This window comes from Trematomus bernacchii, unplaced genomic scaffold (assembly GCF_902827165.1).
Source record: "Trematomus bernacchii unplaced genomic scaffold, fTreBer1.1, whole genome shotgun sequence".
NCBI classification, from domain to species: domain Eukaryota; kingdom Metazoa; phylum Chordata; class Actinopteri; order Perciformes; family Nototheniidae; genus Trematomus; species Trematomus bernacchii.
In genome coordinates, this window is record NW_022987582.1 from 8,307,459 (window position 1) to 8,324,015 (window position 16,557).

Sequence of the window (16,557 nt, forward strand, 5' to 3'; positions counted from 1 at the left end):
GTCCAAATAACTATAGCAAATGCTCCTCTCACTGTTATTGGCTGTTATAGGCCTCCATCGGCCTTCATGGATGCAACTACTAGCCTTACTGAATTGTTGTCTACGTTTTCTTCTGAAATCATATTTTTGGGTGATTTAAATTGGGACTGGTTGAGTGATAAATCTTCAGAGTTTAAGCAGGTTTGTGATTCTTTGAACTTAACTTAGCTTATTGATAGTCCCACTAGAATAAACCCTGCCAAACCCAATAACGATACCCTTATAGATGTCATTCTAACAAATGCAGCTCATAAGTATGAGTCTGTTGGTGTTTTTCCTAATGATATCAGTGACCATTGCACTATTGCTTGCGTTAGGAGCACTAAGTTGCCCAAAGCCAAGGGCCTTATTGTGCTCAGGCGCTACTTCAAACACTTCTCTGAGCAGGCTTTCCTACACGATCTGGCGGAGGTTAAATGGCACTTCATAGCGTTAATTCCATCTGTCGATGTTGCCGTCCAATTTGTTATTGATCAATTTTTATCGATTATTAATAGACATGCCCCCCTTAGAAAATTCAGAGTTAAGAATAGGAACACTCCATTTTTACTAGAGAACTATCTGATCTAATTCATGATCGAAATAAGCAATGGTCCTTAGCTAGAAAGTCTAACACTAGTGATGACTGGCTTCTTTTTCGTGTCCTCAGAAATAAATGTTCAGCCCTTATTAAAAAAGCTAAAGCTCATTACTATCTGAGCTTAACCACTGATTGTTTTAATGACCATTCTAAATTCTGGAAAACAATTAAATCACTTCAGAACAAGAAGGTTTCTAGTTTCCCACAAAAACTGAAGGTCAGTGATTCTTTTATTTCAGATTCAGATGGTATGTCTAATTAGACCCTCCAGAAAAACGCGATTATGCGATCGCATAATTTACCGCATAATCAGCAAAATGGCGCAGATTTTTAAAAGGGCGCATATTTATTAAAAGGTCGCATAATCCCCGCATTTTTCCACACAAAATTGAGGGGAAAAAAAGTTAACGTGAAGTAGTGATGTCATCAGCTCGCGCAGGTAAACAACACCGTAGAGTGAATGTGTGGAACTCACACGAGAGAGAAAACAACAAGATCAGCGCCATATAGATTATTATATACTATTATACTATTATTATTATATACTATTATACTATTATACGGCTCTGACCAAGATGAACAAATCGAATCCATCTTATTTGCCTACGAACATTTCTGCTAAAGACCGGGCAAAGCAGTACGCCGATGTCTTGCACGAAAGTGGGGGGAAACTATTCTGCACCCCGTGCAACTGTGTGTTGGAGCATAAGAGAAAATCGACGGTGACGACCCACTTTGATTCATTCAAACATTCGAAAATGCTTTCTGCTACTGCGGACAAGAAAGCCAAACAACTCGCGTTCACCGAGGCATCAACCTCCAAAACCCTTTCGGGGGCTACAAGAAACGAGGTGAGTAGCCTACAAGATTGAAGCTGGTCAGATAACGAACGAGTAAATGAAAACAGAATGAGGCGGAGAAGAGTGTGTGTGTGTGTGTGTGTGAGAGAGAGTGATTAAAATAGCCCATATATAAATACATAAATAACACTTTGTGATGTAGCTTGCTTCTAGTATGCTTGTTTATCATAGGAACTCTTTAAAAGGGCTCACTTTCATTCAGTAGTAGCCTAGTAACAGGGTGTGGGAGAAGAATCACCTTTTTTCCGCCTCCCGCATATTTCGCAACTTTTCGCATATTTAGCATATTTCCGCATATTTCGCAACTTCACCGCATAAAATCACATAAAAACCCCGCATGTTTAATTGCATAATCAAGGATTTTAGCCCGCATAATCAAGGATTTTAGCCTGCATAATCAAGGATTTTAGCCCGCGTTTTTCTGGAGGGTCTATCTAATGCTTTCAATGCTCACTTCAAAAAGGCTGGTCACATTTTTGATGAGCAAAGTCATGACTCTCTGCATGGTCGTACTCACAGCCCTAGTCAAGAGATGAACTCCCCTGTTTTTGATTTTGCTTATTTCTCGGTCTCTGAAGTCTTACAGGGTTTGCACTCAATTGATCCTAAAAAGTCTGCCGGGCCCGACAGCCTCGACCCGTTCTTTTTAAAAATTGCAGCTCAGATTATAGCACAACCAGTAACTGATATTTGTAATCTCTCCCTGTCCACTCACACACTGCCAGCTGTGTGGAAGCAAGCTCTGGTATCGCCCCTCTTGAAAGCTGGTGATCCCACAGAGTTGAATAATATCGTCCTATCTCAAATCTTTCTGTGTTATCAAAGATTCTTGAGTCCCTAGTTTCTACTCAGCTAAAACCTTTTTTAAATTCACATAACATCCTTAACCCTATGCAATCTGGATTCAGATCAAAGCACAGAACTGTGACTGCCAGTCTGAAAGTCTTAGACGATATTAAGGCTGCTTTGGATAACAAATCTGTTTGTGTTGCATTGTTTATTGACCTAGCCAAAGCATTTGACACTGTAGATCACCACATTATGTCTAATGTTATGTTGGTGTCTCGTTTCGGTCATAATGCCATTTGCTGGTTTCAGAGTTATCTAACCGACCGTACTCAATGCGTCAGGTTGGGTAGTACTGTCTCTGTCACCTTGGAGAAGGGAGTTCCACAGGGCTCTATTTTGGGGCCCTTGCTCTTTTTATTATATGTAAACAATATTTGTAATCAGATGCAATTTTCTACCTATCATATGTATGCTGATGACACTATTGTATACTCATGTGCTCCTTCTCTGGATATGGCCGTTTCCAATTTAAAATCTGATTTTATCACGCTGCAGCATGCACTTCTCGATTCCAAACTGCTATTGAACAGTAAGAAAACCAAAGCAATGCTTTTTGCTCCCAAGTCAGCGTCCTCTTGCCTCTCCATTGACACCCTTGATGGTGTCTCTGTTGAGTTTGTCGATACCTACACATATCTGGGCTTTTGGTTGGACAGTAATCTGAACTTTAAACACCATATTTTAGTTCTAACAAAGAAATTGAAATTCACTCTTGGCTTCCTTTTCAGACTTAAATGTTGTTTTTCAATTTCATCCCGTAAAAGGTTGGTCTCTGGCTTTTTCCTGTCCCAGCTGGACTACGGTGATACCATTTATAGATTTGCCTGTCCCACTGTGATGGCCAAACTTGACCCACTCTACCATGCTGCACTGCGTTATATATCAAATGCACCCTATAGGCTGTTTAGCCTAACTGGATGGTCCTCACTTACTATGCGTAGGATGCAGCATTGGTTTTTATTAATGTATAAAGCCATTTTAGGTAAGCTTCCACTCTACATATGTGCCAGATTTGCCCCAGTTTGTGACTCTTACAACCTCAGATCCAGTGCCTGGATACGGTTCCAGGTACCTGCTGTGCGGACTGAGGCTGGAAAAGGAGTCTTTTTTTATTATGGTCCTTGGTCTTGGAATGACCTTCAATCAAGCCTAAAACTGAGGGCACTTGTCTCAATAGTATGTTTTAAATTGAAGTTGTCTGAAGTCCTTACCACCAGCTGCTCTTGCAGTAATAAGTAGTGTACCTTTCTTACTGTCCTAATGTGCACAATGTAGTGACTGCTTTTTCGTCTTTTGTTTTCTTAGTTATGTTCTCTGTATTTTATATGTTTGTGTTATGTGTTATGTGTAACGTTGCTGCCTTCTTGGCCAGGTCAGCATTGAAAATGAGATTTTATATCAATGCTTTTATCTGGTTAAATAAAGGTTAAATAAAATTAAAAAAACTCTATGGTTTTACACAGTTTTTATAACCTGAAATTCACATATTTAACAATTCAATCCTCAAAGTAATACAAGTCAAAATGTGTTAAAAAAATTTTTTTTTTTACTATAATAGGATAGTCAATACCTGTGTTTTTTCAGTTTATCAATGTAAAGCAGTGGTTACATTCTTTCTTTACTCATATATTTTCTTGCAATTATACATTTTTTAAACGAGCATTAACAGTATTTGTTATGTATTTGACAGTGATATATATAGCCATAACAAAAGTATTTTTTAGTAAAATTACAGAAAATGCAGCTAAGTTTGCCAACAGAAAATCATTTATTTTTACGGTTAGTTTAAAAGCTGCTAAAAAACAGATAAATAATGTATTCCAGATCCACTACTAGTGTCTTAGACGGGCAGCAGTGATATAATACAACTGTTAATGAACGCATTCAAACACTTTTTCTTTTACCAGCTGTATTCACCTTGCAGCTGCAACTATGTGGCTTTTATCCTGGATAAAGTGTTTATGTCATGGATGGGTTTAAAGTTTAACGTCTTCATATTTGTCTAACATTAGTTGACTTTTCATTGAGGAAGTATGACGCGCCAGTCAGTACGGCTTGTCCACGTTTGTGATTGGTCGATTTGCTCCAAATACCACCCCTTTCATGTGAACGCGCACCTAACTAGATAGGGTACGGCTGGCTTGAGCGATCCACTTGATAACCCGCGTCGTAGGACCGCTTAGCGAGAGCGCGTTTGTTTTGGATTAGGCCAACTAACTCAAACATATCCAGGTTATGTTGAACCGGCTTCGTCGTACAGGCCTCAGGTCCCTTTGAATCCAACATTTCTTTAGGGGGAAATGTTTGATTTTTAGTTGGGGGGGTGTTATGACCCTGGGTCATTATGTCATTGGTGTGTGTGCCATACGGATGTTTTTTCCCTCCTCCTGTTGAGTCTGTGTGGCTGAGTGTGTGAGTGAGCAGGTGGTGACCGGTAGCTGATTGGCTGCCCTCGACAGGCTGATCTGTTGTGCTGTGTGTTTAACTATACCGAATACCGGTCCTTTTGTACATTTTGGTATCTTGGAAAGATAAACTAATTTAACCTGTCTTGAAAGACACGCTTTAATTTGCCCAGGAGTGCGAAACCCTTTTTTTTTGTTTAACTCTCGTTTTTTCGTCAGGGTAGGTAAGAAGCCTGTATGTTAATTTTCTTATTTGTTAGGCAAGATTTATGTATGCCAAGATGTATTTGTTCATGTGGGTTGTCTCGCCTCCTTGTAAAGAAACTAGGTAATTAAAATTACCAACGGCATTTTCTGTCTCAGTGTCCATTTTCTTGGGAGTGGGAAGAGTGCAAAGTGTGTGTGTGTGTGTGTGTGTGTGTGTGTGTGTGTGTGTGTGTGTGTGTGTGTGTGTGTGTGTGTGTGTGTGTGTGTGTGTGTGTGTGTGTGTGTGTGTGTGTGTGTGTGTGTGTGTGTGTGTGTGTGTGTGTGTGTGTGTGTGCGCGTGCGCGTGCGCGTGTGTGTATAAAGTATTTTATAGTCATGGCACGGCGGCCATAACAGATGAATGATAGTTATGACATGGCGGCCATAACAGATGAATAATAACGATGACACAGTGGCCATTGTTGATGAATAAAGCGATGAAAATATTGAGAGATATGGAAAATAAATAGACAGTCATGGCACAGCGGCCCTGGCAGATTGAAAGTAAGGCACGGCAGCCAAACAAAAACAAAATGCAGAAAATAAAAAAGACAGTAAATAGAGTGTTGGTAAGTTGATGGATGGATAGTGATGAAGTATAGATAGAAGTAGGAGATGGCGCAGCGGCCATGTTAAAAAATATAATGACACTTACTATTTGTAGATCTTCTTGAGACATCTGTAGCTCAGTCTGTATGGACTTCCTTTGGGTAAATCTGCGTGAAAAAATGAACAATAAGAGATAAATGTATAAAAAAATCTAGGGATGTATAGGAATACAAAAAAAAGATCTAGAATCTGCTCTCCCAGATTGCACTGGTATGTTCCATTCTGTGTCTGAGCAGTGCTCATTTTTAAAGCTTAAAATTAAGTTATTTTTAAATCCAAGCAAAGCATATGGTTCAGGATGAAAGTACTTGTAATGTATGTATGTCATACATATAGAGGCACATCTCCCCTATGATAAGTATTAAACATGAAAACGCAAATAGCAGCAGCCAACTCTCTTGTAATAACCATAAGACTGACAAAATGACAGTAACATGCCGCACATTCATTTTCTCACTCAAAAGTTAAAGTCACAGAAGGCCTACTCTGCAGTGACAGAATCTCACTCAAAGCTAAATTGAAAAGTGGGTAGCCCTGAGGTATGCTCCCTAAAAAACTTTGAAGCTACAACAGTTAAGGCCCAAGGCCTATGCTAAGACCTGAGTGAAGACCTGAGCTACAATGGGCCTCTGATAATTTAGTTATAACATCACAGCGAGTACAGGCAGCATAAGTTTATATTCAAAGATTCATGATGCTGCTGTTTACTTGAAAAAAAGTCCATGTACCAATCTTAATGAAGACGTCTGCTATCTTGTAAGTCCTCTCTTTGCCTCCAGATTTGTCAGAGACTTGGTTGTCCATGCTTGAATTTCTATCAGTTTGAAAATGTTCTCAACCTCAAAGTTCAGTTTTACCAAACGTTTTTATTCCCTTTGGCATTGGTTCAGCTAGGTAACTCAGAATCAAACTGCATCTTAATGGGCTTTTAAAATGGAGACATTGAAATACATTGGTAGTTTGACCAAATTGTTTGTCATGTGGATTTTTTTACTTTCACCTTTAAATCATGTTATCACACAAACATCACTAAGCAAGTTAGAATATAGTTTCATGAGGCCCTTGAAGAGCACTTGCAGAAACAGGTGAGTGCTTCCCTACCAAACAAATGATAAGAAAAGCCAAACAATAATAGATCACAGTAGATCTAGAGTTTTTAAAATGTGTATTTGATCTATATCTGAAATGTGTTATTTCAGCCTAGCTGAGGTAAAAGAGCCAGGTTCTGATGTTAGTGTTTGCAGGCAAACTTAGCAATTAAACCTATGTATTATATAAATCCATTAATCATCTTAAAACAAAATTATTATTTTTGCAACATGCATCCTATTTTCCTAAGTTTTATATAATTTGTTATTATAAGGCAGTAGCGTGAGAGCTTCTAAAAGTGTCAGACTTTGAATTCCCAGGATGTGTTATTTTCCAGAAGTACAGATATAGGCAGATATCAATGTAAATTGAAAAATGTCCTTAAACTTGGCACAATACATGACTCTTATTAAGCAGAAACAATAATTGATAGCAATGCTGTAGACATATTTATTCAGAACATCTAATTCAAATACTTAGTTGAATTACAGCACAGACAATTCGATCATGTGGCTCAAATTCAGTTCTTAAATATGTTGCTACAAGTGTAAGCCATTTTTACATCCACACCATTTATTTCATATTTCCAAGGCCTGCATATTTTCCCATAGCTGGTGGTAGAAAATGACTCCTGTTTTATGTCAAGTGTTTTCTCACTGCTAGAAATGTTCACCAACTGAAGAAGGTCAATGTGGGATTATGTTTGACTTTCACAGGCCGTTTCCATAAATAAATACTGTTCTGAATGTACAGTATCTGGTAGAATATTATCCAATACATTATGTCAGGTTTAAACAATTAAGCAGAAATATGCGTTCTCTGCAGTGGGAGCCAGTTTTCTCCACATTGTTTTCACTGATTTCAGCGTTTTGTCCACTTGGATTTCTGAAATTCCAGTAGATGGTGTAACTAAAAATGATTGGTGAGAGTTGTTTTCCTCTTCTCCATTGGACAACTACCAATTATTTGAACCGCTTCACTTTTCATGAGGATTTGATACTGCTTCTATATCTAAATATCTAAAGCTAAATGACGGTTATCGTCTTAAAATGCCTACTAACAGCAGCGTCAGATTCCCTTTGTTTCTCAATATAGTCTCAGTGTTAGCTTTTTAGAAAGAATATAAGACTCCATCCAGCAAATTGAGTTACAGAGGCTTAAAAAAACAAGGGCTTGTCTAATAGGGGGACAGCACTTTAGAACTCTGTTACACAATGTCATTAGCTAAGTTACTCTTTAGTGTCAGAAAGACACCTCCAGCACTACTTATGGAGACTTTCCTGAATAAAGACAGTGAAGCGCACCTCTGTTTTCATGCCTACAATGTATTCACAGCAATGTTTTTAAATGTTATCAGCAGAATAGACAGTCAAGGTGAACATAAACAATGATTCGAAATAAACAAAAGGCTCAATCTTTTAAAACGTACTAAGCCAAGGGAACACAGATCAGAAGTTTGTGCAATAAATTACCTTACATCTGTACATCATAATGTTTGGTTATATTTTATTTTATAGTTTCCCTTTTTCCTGCCGTCCAAAATAAATGTTGTCTCTGAATGTCAGATCTGTCTCGCTTGTCAGCATCAGATCTCTATCATCTTTTATCTTTGACCCAGATTCCCAGTAGGAATGTGGTTTTTACTAGTGGAGACATGGATATGTAAACTCCCTGCACTATGGGGTCAGAGGTCATTACACATTCCAAAGGAAGCCCTTTTTTAAAGTCATAATAGTGACACAAGAAATACATTCAAAGAGAATTTACGAGTGATGGTTTTATTTCTTATTTTTATGCCGAATAAATTGACTACTTATGAAACATTGGAAAATACTGATTTTATAGTTTGTGGAACCAAATTATTTATGAGGTTTGGTGGTTTGGTAAATTCATCTTGGACAAATATGGTTGATTTCAAACAAATTAAATGAAAAATGCCAATTTCTCTAACAAAGAATAATAATAAAGTGAATAGAAAAAGTTCTCAAGTCGACATGTTTTAGTTGCTTTCATTCTAAAGCCATTATCTTCTTTGTTATCTTGATATTTTTTATCTACAATTTCAATTTATGTTCATAGATTGTTTATGTTTGCACCACCAGACACTAAAGAAAATGACTTGTAACGTGAAAAATTACCTGGCAATAAACTTGATTCTGATTCTGATTCTGATAGTTTTCACCCACAGGTTTTCTTCCAGTCTTTGATTTTCAAACAAATATTCTCAGGTTCACTGACACAGCCACTCAGGCAGCCATGACGGCATCTGTCAACTTGCATCTCAGGACCTTTGAACCTCACAACCAAAATAAAGCTTTGCTCCTGCTACGGATGGTCACCTATTCTGTCACTGACGGGGACACGTGCTGACGGGGGTGGTGACCTGTGGTGATTGTCCTGTTGCTTGTAGAGAGTTGTTGTCTTTGTTTTTGTTGTTCTCTATTCTGAAAGTGTGATGAATTAACCTTTTCAAAGCCATGGTTTACTCACTTTAAAAACACAACCCCACTGGAAGCTGCTCAGTCCAGCAGACAGGGATTTCGTACGGTCAAGGGCACCTCAGCGCTGCCCAGTCCCTTTTCCTGCCCAGATTTATCCTGCCAATTTGAGGATTAATCCTGTGACCTTCCAACTATAAGCATTTGAACTCTATGTGAGGACAGTGTCGGTTCGTGTTTGTAATAGATAAAAAGCACGGCTAACTTATTATTCTATGTACAAAATTCCCTATCAATATCCACATCTAGAATAATATTCAATCGCTTTGGTAGATGTTCATCACTTATTCGTAATGCTAACACTTTAAAATATGAAAGCGTGGGACCTGATGTTTTATTTGTTTTGACTTCTCTTGATTGTACATCCCCTGCCAACATCACTTACAGGTTCATTCATGGACATTAATTAAATGCTTTACCTTAAATACCTGTTACTGTTCAGCTTGTCTGCACTTTGAAGCAGTTAGGAATAAATAAAAGAACAAAGCAGACCTTGATTGGGGAAGGTGAACGGTTCCTTAAACTCCACAAAGCATTACTTTGGCTCACAATTTGCTGTAGATGGGAGCCATGGCTAAAGAGTGAAACAAATGTCAGCTTTGGTCATTGTGAAACATCAAAATGTTTGTGCTTGTATGCATGTGTAAACATCTGATGAAAACTGCCAAACTTTCCACCATTGCTCTGGTAATTTTGCAGGACTTTGTGGAACAATACAACATTCAGTAGGGCAAGCTGCACCATGCCGTGTGTATGAGTGTGTATCCGTGGGTGGTCTGTGAGATTTTTACACTTTGATTATGCTTAGGGGTGAGGCTGGTTGTTGGTTTGATGACTGGCGGTGAATAAAGTGTGTCAGCATTATATACCAAGGTAGGTACTTGTAATCCGTAGCACCAAGTTTGCTCGGTGCAGCTTTGGAAAGAACTGTGCTCATTTGTTATAATTTGTGGTGCAGATCCGGTGAATAGCATATGTAATATAGTGAATTCATCAATTTCAACATAATGATATCACATTTGCAAATTGTTCTGCTAAATTATTCCTAAGTTGAATGTTGCTTTTCAATTGCTTGCTTATTCACTTAGTCTGTAATGCTCTATATCTCACATTTTAAAAGGCATCTTTCACCATGACTTTTCAATTGACTTTGGAAAACTTGGCCTTTTTAATACTTTGCCTGACCCACATTGGAATGGGGAAACTTCAGGGTCTCAGTTGAAATTACTGTGGTAGCCAGTCAAAGCCCACACACTGTGAATGTGCATGGTCTGTGTTACAGACAGGCAAACATTTCTGCATCGTTTTTCTGGGAGGTCCATCATATGAATCAGTACTTAAAGAGTGTACCAAATGTCCATCAAGAACGATTTTAATCGGATGATGATTTAATATTTTTTGAACATTTTTATTAAATTATTGTAAAAAAGGGAGAGGTGAAATGTCAGCTTTTGTTGAATTCCCATTCTGAATATGGAATTCAGATTTTGAGTTCCATTGAATACCCATGGCAGCCCATTTCATTGACTTATCTACAGTATAGCAACATTGACAGGTTTTATGAATTCAACGTGACCCAGCAAGAATGTTAGAGTATGAACACTCACTGGAGCCTGCAGCTAAATGTAGTGAATGAACTGTAGTTATTTTCCTCATCTACAGTACTTGCCAGCTGGTCCAGTCCTGCACCACAGTATGGACACTGGTGGGTTGTGTGGGTCAGTGTCTCTTGGCCAGACGTCAGTGGAACTCTGCCACCAGTATACAGTACAGACATGCAAATGTTGGAGTGCAGAGAGAGACACACTTTCCTATGGGTTTGGCAGTGTAAAAATGAGCTTCTGTGCAGAACAGAAAGTGAGAATGACAGTGCGACCGAAACTGGCATCACATTATATCCTAAATTCTAGCAAAATTCAAGCAAAGTTTCTGGAGATGCAGGCTTTTAATGAGAATGATTGGGACTGCACTCACACATGTATTTCTTCTGTTTCAAAGCACCCTGGATTTACAGTCTTTTTCCCTGCCAACATGAAGGCAGTTATTATAACCAGCCTGCTTACACAATACAGAGGTGGTGAACTTTAGCAGGCTCTCACCCCTGCAGAGTGTCATAAGACTAGCCACTTTGTTTTTAGGTTACACCCCTCCAGAGACGCTCTTTCTGCCCCAGTGATCACATACAGCTGACTACCAATAATTAGCGCAATTCTTCAGCCCTTCATTTTCATCTTGGACTCTGAAACCCAGAGAGAGGGCTGCTGTGTTTGCAAGTTGCTATTATCGCCTCTGTACCTATAATGTAAGGGGATACCTTTTTAAAAAGAAAGTGTGTGTATATTGCAGTAAATTGTATTGTATTCTTTTATGAAATTAGAGGAAAATACAGCATAAAATCATAATGACTAATTTGGAGAAATGTTTGACCTAAACCATCAATTCTGCTTTTGTTGTAATCAAAGAACTTCACGCACTATTTGCTTAACCGGTGTTTTGATAGGACACTTGCTGCTAAAAAATAATGTGCAACGGATGTGATTAATAGCCCTAAATAAGACTTGGACAGCAACAGGTCAAATATATGATTACCACTATAAATCTGATTAATCAGGAATAGCCTCATCCAGTATTGTGTCCCAATGTGAACTATCACTGCTCCTATAGGGTCAGGACAGGACCTCCCACAATGCAACACTTCTTGAGGCCAGCTGATGTAGAGCCATGCCATGACAATAACTTCACTAATCAGTGGATATTAGGAAGAATAATGCTTGAGTTCGCTCAGCCATGTCCAATATATTATCTAGTTCAGTGAGAGCTATTTGAAAAGGGAGGGCTGAGGCAGAGCAGTAACGTGTTCCAAGTGCAACTTTCCACTGGATTGCTGGATTGCTGGTGGACCTACTGAACCAACAATCTGCTGTTTTGTGCTAAATTACTGAAATTGGTACGCTACTTAGTGCTTAAAAGAAGCAGAACGTGTGGCAGTCTGTTTTCCGTCAGTCATGTACCGTATAATTGGTAGTCGGGAGTAATTTGCATGACCTATATTGGTCATTCATCTGAAGGAAAACTGTTATGTTTTACAGATTCACAAATAACAAATGAGGGGGGAACTGTCCTATCCCACGTTATGTATATCTTTCTTTCTGGTAGAATATTTTCAAGTAGTCCAGTTTGGCTGCGGTCACACTGCTAAATTCAAACCATATGTAGTGCCACCGATACCGATGACAGTACATGCTGTGTATCCCTGCGTGTGCTTGCTACAGATGTGGAGATAGAATCTTCATTATGTCAAGATTATTTTACAAAAATTATATTTAATAGCACTTAATTCTTGTTTTTAATCCAGATGTCATTTTTTATTTGGTGGATTTCTGGCTTTGGCAAGTAGTTATTTTCGTAATCATTTGGTGCCACAATTATTCAGTCAATGTGAGTCCTTGTGTTCCCAACAGAGGTGATCCCTGTTTAGAACAGTGCTCAGTTTGCCAAATCAGAAATAAAGGGTTGAAATTAAGTCTGCCACTCCCCACTCCCCACGAGCAACGTTGGCACTAACCAGCCAAACTGGCATTTTTAACACTGCTCTTGTTTTGCTTCCCTTTTTCTTGACTCCTCTTAGAAGAGTTCATATGTGCCCTTTTGCATACATGTTGCACATGACTCTGTATCTTATCTGCTGGTATCTTTGTAAAAGTTTTATTGAATTATCTTTTATCCAACTCAAATAAAATAAAACAAAAAATAATTTCAATATTACACCCCTAAATATTATATTTGTGAAATGTTCTGAATACACTGTTCTTAAATGTTAGTTTACATTATTTGCTTTTTAAACTACAATAAAATAAATATTAGTCTTCCAAATATAAAGTAAGATTTATAAATGGGTAACTGGGAATAGGTCCAACAGTGGCCAAAAGCCTGACTTCAGCACCATCTGCAAATATTTAGGGGAAACAGTTGTTTCATTCTGAGCTGATACATCCAAGGTGTATGGGTTACAGTGGATAAGGTTGAGACAATAGCAGTAAATGCCTCAGTATTCTTCGACAGCAGTACAGAATTTGTGCAAAGCATGACTAAACCTTCAATCATCAAACTGGCTGGCAACCTCCGTTCCCCCTTGCTCCACACTCACCTTCATCTTCCTCTCCCACCTCCCTTCACTCTTGCTCCCTGTCAGCTCCCATCAGCCTCCCCTCTGTGATGCTCACAGAGGAATTTTACAGCTGCTGTCAGATTACTATTCACATGCACACATGTAAGGACCCAAACACACACGCACAGCACACGCATGCATGTACAGCTTCACACCAACGCGCACCAAGACTCATGCGCACATAAATCACATAAGAGAGCGTGCACACAACCGACATATGCTCACCACAAGTGTACACTCTCGTGCACTCTCACACACGTGTTGCCCTGATGACAGTCTTAGACAGCTAATTAAATTACACCATGGAGTGAAAACTACTTGGAGAGACTAAAGAAGAAGGAAACTTTAAGACCCACATTGTGGGACTGAAGGGAAAGTTTGAGATTTTGGAAAAAAAACACTTTCTAAAAACGTTCTTCTAAAAAATCCTGTATCACGTTGTATCATCACAGTATTTTTTGGCTTGACATTAGGAATGTTTTTACACTACAAAAAAAAATGTTAAGATGCTGATATGGTTACATTGTCTTACCTTTGGTCAGACTTTGTACTAAGCTAAGTAACCCAGCTACCGCAATGGCTTCAAGTGTGATGTACAAACGTGACCGTGATATCAATCTAATTCTTAGCTTAAAGCGAATAAAGTATATCCCAAAATGTTTAACTGTTTCATTAAAATCCCTTTCTTTAACTACAGCAGACAAAAAGTTGCAGATATATATGACCATATATTTAGACCAGTATACCGATGAAAACTCCTGACGCGAACATTGAACTTTGAAGGTTTTCTGATGTAAACTTTATGTTTTCTGATGTAAACTTTAGGTGCCTGGAAAATTAAAAGAGCTTCCTTTTTGTGCCAGCTCTTTGCATTTGTACATACTCAGATGATATTGAAGACAGGTAGTCAGGCTGCAGGCAAATAGACATGCTAAAAGAGAGACAGGCAGGCAGACAGACAACCAAGCAGTCAGGCAGACTGAGAGGCATACAGGAGCTCAGGGGTTCAGAGGTCAAACCGGCTCAGGTCATACTTCTGAAAATCTATACATCATTTTATTGTCTTTATTTCTTAATCTGCTCGCACCCCCAATTAGCATTCGACAGTCAGACTGTCTGACAACACAACCCTGTCTTACTGTTTCAAAATACAACTCTTTGAAAACGTTCTGATCTGTGTACATGTGCATTTGTTGAACACTTACGGACATATGTGAGCAGTATGTTTTCAGGTGCAGTATGGGTGTTGTATTGCTGTGTGTGGTGTGCACACATGTGTGCCTGTACAACGGTGTGTGTGTATCAATGTAAGAGGAGGAGGAGCGATAAACCTCTAGCAGCAGCTGACACTGTAAAGACTTCCTGAGCTTCTAAACATATGGTAGGAATTGTCTTCATGATGGCATTATATCACAAAAATAAATCCAGAATTTGCACACTTGGGGAGAAATCTGGAAGTCAGTTTTGTATATGTATCAGTTTAGAGCAAAATACTCCCAGGATGTCTATGTTCTTCTTATTTTATTTTGCCTACCTCTTATCTTTTGGGAGTTGCAATCAGGGGAAGTCAGTCATTTTGGTTTTGACACTGCGGCATTGTCTCGTTTATTCCCTTCTTATCCTTCAAAGCAAAAACATCTTTCACGTGTGACATTATCACTGATCTAACATGACAGAGCATTTGGAAAATGCATCAAACACCTTGAACAAACCCTGAGGACAAAGCGCCATAGAGAAAGTCCTGTCCTGCTTTTTCACCAACTAATTTATCATAAGGGTCTTCTCTCATCACTTTCTCGAAGATGCTGAAACATGACAAAGGGGTTTTCTATCCTTATCGAAGGCTAAATGCCATGCATGTTGGAGGCCTGAATCTATCACTCATCGAACGCTCAAATTTAATTAAAAAGTTTCTATTTATCTTAAGATAAAGACATATGACCCCATCCTCGGCCTGTTTCAGCTTTGTCGACATAAAGAAAATCCATTGCAGACTGACACTTGCAGAACAGTCTGGGTGGAACCTCATAGACCAGCTTGCACCTTCACTCTGATCCACATATTCTGACTCGGGGCCAAAAAGATCCCACAGTAAACCGTCACACATTTATTTCTCCCGCAGCACAGCAGAACCCTCATCTGGTTTTCTTTTGGGGAGGATGAAACGCTCCAGAATCTGAACAAGCGCTCCCGATTATTTGGCTCCCACACTCCTAAGCACTTCCATGAATGATTGTTTGGAGTTTAGAAATGTTGGCACGCTGCCTATCAGTGCAGCTGCGGAATACAGGAGAGATGGGAGAGTGACGAGTGGATGAAACGGGGTCAAAGGTCACATTTCAGACATAATCCATCCCAAATTACTGATTACCTGCTTTCGGGGTGTAATCATTTGGGTCACAAAACCCAGACTGCTGAATTCAAATAAATATTTTTTGTACATTTTCTTTGAAATGCATCATCAATTAAAAACGACCTGATGTGGAACAGACATAACAAACACTTGTTATTGCAGTCTCCCACATAAGAGGGGAATTACTTATTTGCACTGCAAGTAAAAAGAACACTGTGCCTGTTCTCTTCTTTTTATCACACACTGATTGTTCCTCTCACACACGTCCTCCTGCAACCCGAGAGATGGACACAAACCCCATCTCTCAGCACAGGTGTCAAATGTGATTGGCTACAGGCTGTACTTACCACACCCCCACACCCACACACCCCTCCTCAAAACACACACCGTGTACTCAGCGTGCTCACTTGGCAGGCTCTCCCGGGGGGAACACATTGGGACTCAGTGCGACTTTCATAGAAGTGTGCTATTGCCAAGACGAGCCTATTTAAGCTTTAATCACATGATTTCACTGGGAGTCAAAATGGTCTTCGGGGGTCGCTGGGTAGGGAGAGAAAACGAGAGAGGGAAGCAGAGTGAGCGTGTGTGTTAAAGGGAGAGGGGTAGATAGACTTTGGATACTGCTCGGACTGTCTGAGTGAAAGAAAAAAAAAATGACTTGCCGGGAGAGAGGACGTGAGTTTAAGCTATGTGCTGCTGCATCGGAATACTGCGCTTGGAAATGAATGGAAACCAATGTGGCACAAGTGAAGAAGTCTGCATCTGAAACTCGTTGATGCCTCATTCAGGAGAATTTCTGCAGAGCTGCTGCGTCTGCTGTTGGATTTCTTTATTGAAACTCATTTTCAACTGCTGGCAAGT